Source organism: Oryx dammah, unplaced genomic scaffold (genome assembly GCF_014754425.2).
Source record: "Oryx dammah isolate SB20612 unplaced genomic scaffold, SCBI_Odam_1.1 HiC_scaffold_1, whole genome shotgun sequence".
In the NCBI taxonomy this organism is placed as follows: Eukaryota; Metazoa; Chordata; class Mammalia; order Artiodactyla; family Bovidae; genus Oryx; species Oryx dammah.
Window position 1 is genome coordinate 9,183,925 of NW_024070185.1, and position 3,182 is coordinate 9,187,106.

At 44.7% G+C, this 3,182-nt stretch overlaps 1 pseudogene; it reads left to right on the forward strand.

Annotated features, from left to right (window-relative positions):
* Positions 1-449: 449 nt before the first annotated feature.
* Positions 450-933, forward strand: LOC120865164 (annotated as a pseudogene).
* Positions 934-3,182: the final 2,249 nt, after the last annotated feature.

Below are 3,182 nucleotides of genomic sequence, written 5' to 3' on the forward strand. Positions count from 1 at the left end.
CAATAACAAGTTTTCAAGTACCTTTGCTCTTCGCGCCTCATTCATAGATTGTAATGTCCACATGTGTCCACCAGAGGGCAGCATTTACCATGACTTAAAGCAACGTGTCCAAAGCTGTCCTCTAAAGACTAACCACTTGAGATACTATGTCTGCCAAACTGAATTTATTAGGAAATATCAGCTTGGGTTTCCAATTTTTGCTTTTCAGAGGCACAAATAAGAACCAGCATATGTTGCAGATCACTCTGAGATAACCAGTGTTATGTTATTCCAGCAACACCCCAGATTTCTGTAGTTGGCCTTCTCAGAGAGAAATGTAAAAAGAGGTTATTACTGGGGCCACGCGGGGCAGGACGGAAGCCTCGCTGGGTCAGACCGTGGCGATGCGGAAGTGCGGACGCCGTAGAGGCCTGAAGCGGAAGTCGCAGGCGGGGTCCCCGGCTGCGGCCATGGCGGAGAGGCCCGAGGAGCTAAACCTCCCAACGCCGTCATCACCGGCATCATCAAGGAGGCGCTCCGGGACGGTGTCAGCATCTCCACGTCCCGCGCCACCAGCGTCTTCGTGCTCAGTGCCACATCCTGTGCCAACAGCTTCGCGACGAGAGGGAAACTCAAGACACCGAATGCCAGCGATGTGCTGTCTGCCATGGAGGAGACGGAGTTTCCGCGGTTCGTTACCCCGTTAAAAGAAGCTCTGGAAGCTTATAGGAGGGAGCAGAAAGGCAAGAAGGAAGCTTCAGAGCAAAAGAAGGACAAAGACAAAACAAAACCGATTCGGAAGAGCAGGACAAGCACAGGGATGAGGACAACGATAAAGATGAGGAAAGGCTGAAGGAAGAAGAACAGAATGAAGAGAGGAAGTGGACGACTGAAGAGGATGGGGAGGCGCCCCTTGGAAGGAACCACGCTGAACCCTGGTACACGTTTGTGTGAGGCTTCTTCCTGCTGGGCAGAGTAGTCTTAGACAGAAGAGCCTGAGAAGATCGAAATAAAAACTGAATTATCATCAGGATTATCATCAAAGCCAGTGCTTCCCAGACTCAGAGCATCTGAGTAGCAGAATCCTGTTTTGCTTAATCAGTCTCAAGGTTATAACTTTTTGGCAAGAGGGATTCTGAATGGCTACTTTAATTGGTCAATTTCATCTCTTTTGTTTACATACAGTTATAGTTAGGCAATTGTTGATCCCCAGTTCCCTCCCTGCCCCCCCAAAAAGTAATAATAACTTCCATGCTGCCAACTGTGTTCCAGATCACAGAAGCAGTTAAGGCTCAGGAAAAATTGGGGTTTGATTACAGTCAACCTATTTGATTATGCAGCATTTGGCAATACTAGCTTATTTCAAGTGATCAGAATGGCTTAGTTTTAGGAAATTATTAAAAGGGTTGAAGAGAACAATGAAATCCGCTGTCTCTTCACTTGACAGTAACATTAATTGAATTTTGTTTTCTACAGATTCACTTGGCTTGGAGCCCTTCTATATTGCCTGTTAGGCGTGTAACCTGCCTGGGTGGCTACCTTCTAGGCACATAATGGTTTTAAATCCACAGAGTAGAATTAGTTAAGCAAGATTGCCAAGGTCTTGCAGATTTAGTCTTAAATGCACCTCACTGCCTGCCACTGTACAGCTTCAGGATTTGTCATCACCTCCTGGAAGGTATAAAACTCCAGGCTTTCTCGTCCCGTAGTCCATCTTCCAGATTTGTGACTATGGCTTTTTGTTTTTCCAATTCATGACAAGTTCCGACCTTTACTTCTTCTAGGCACAGCTTTCTCCCTCTGTGCTTCTTGCCTCCTGTCTGTCCTGCCTCTCCTCTGCTCCCCATTCCCACTTTCTCTGCCCCTCTTTTTCTTATTTCTGCCAACCCAGGAACTTGGATGACCTGCAATATCCCAGAGTACGGGTTCCTCTGATTCCCTAACCTCACGTCTTAAAACTGATTTTGTAAACCTCTTGGACCCGTGAGGGAAATCAGATGGTGCTCGGGAATCTAATTCTTCCCCTAACCCATCCCCTTTAACTGCTCCTAAGTATCTCAGTTGATCTTTCCAGGTTTTCTTCTTTTTCCTTTCAGTGCTCCAAGCACTTGTCGGTCTCTAAGTTGAGTGCTTGGAGGTTGAAAAGTAGTGAAGTGTAGTTTGACACTGTTGATTTATTAAATGAGTACAGTGGAAAGTTTGTTGATAAATGAGTGAAGACTATTGAGAAAATGATAATGCTTTGTATAGTAAACATTATTGTTAAAAGTGAAAAAAAGAGGTCTTATTAAAATGCTGAAAATTAAGAAAGGCAGGAATGGAGGGAGGGAAGAAAATCAAGAGAGACAGAGAATAGTAAGAGAAGAAATCTGAGAACCAATATTATTCCCGTTGCCCGGGGACCCAGAGGCTCTGGTTTGAGAAACCCTAATTTTAGCCGGAAGAGTCAAACCATCTCCCCATGGTAGTGTCCTGGCATTTTCCTTTTCAGAGTAGGACATGCATTCTTCCCTGGATGGAGCCTCCTGCTCTAGTCTGTGTTGGGATAGTGCTAAACACAAGTTAAGAAAATCTTCTGGCTCATGGAAGTTTCTCATCACATGTTCTTGGCTAATGACAGTTGTGGAGTTGGAGTGGTGGTATTGGGCATCAGCTGAATTTGTGTCTACAAATATTTTGGTGGTGTAAGCTTAGAGGGAGGAAATATCAAGCCAGTTGAAGGCAAAATGAACTTAATCTATTTGACCAGACTGTAATATGCTTGAGGTCTGGGACTCTATATTATATATCATTTTTTCCTCCGAAGCCAGTTCAGAGCTTGCAACACAGAATCAAGTCGATGATAACACATTAAAAACCAGGGTATGCTAAGAGATAGGCATGAGCATCCCATTTTACAGCTAAAGAAAATGAGGTACAAAGGCATTTCCTTTCTTGAAGTCACACAGTATGGTAGGCAGTTTCTGAAATGAATCCCCAAAAACCCTGTCTCCTGATATCCCCATCACACTGGGTTTTAACCCCTCCACCAGGGACTGGGCTAAAACTAGTGACTCAATTTAGTGAACATAATATAGTAACAGTATTGCAATATCACTACTGAGATTAGGTTAAAAAAGATGAACTTACCACCCCTATCCCTCCTCCTCTCTCTCTTTTCCCCTCCCTCCTTCCCTGGCTCTTCTCACTGTTCCCTTCTGATG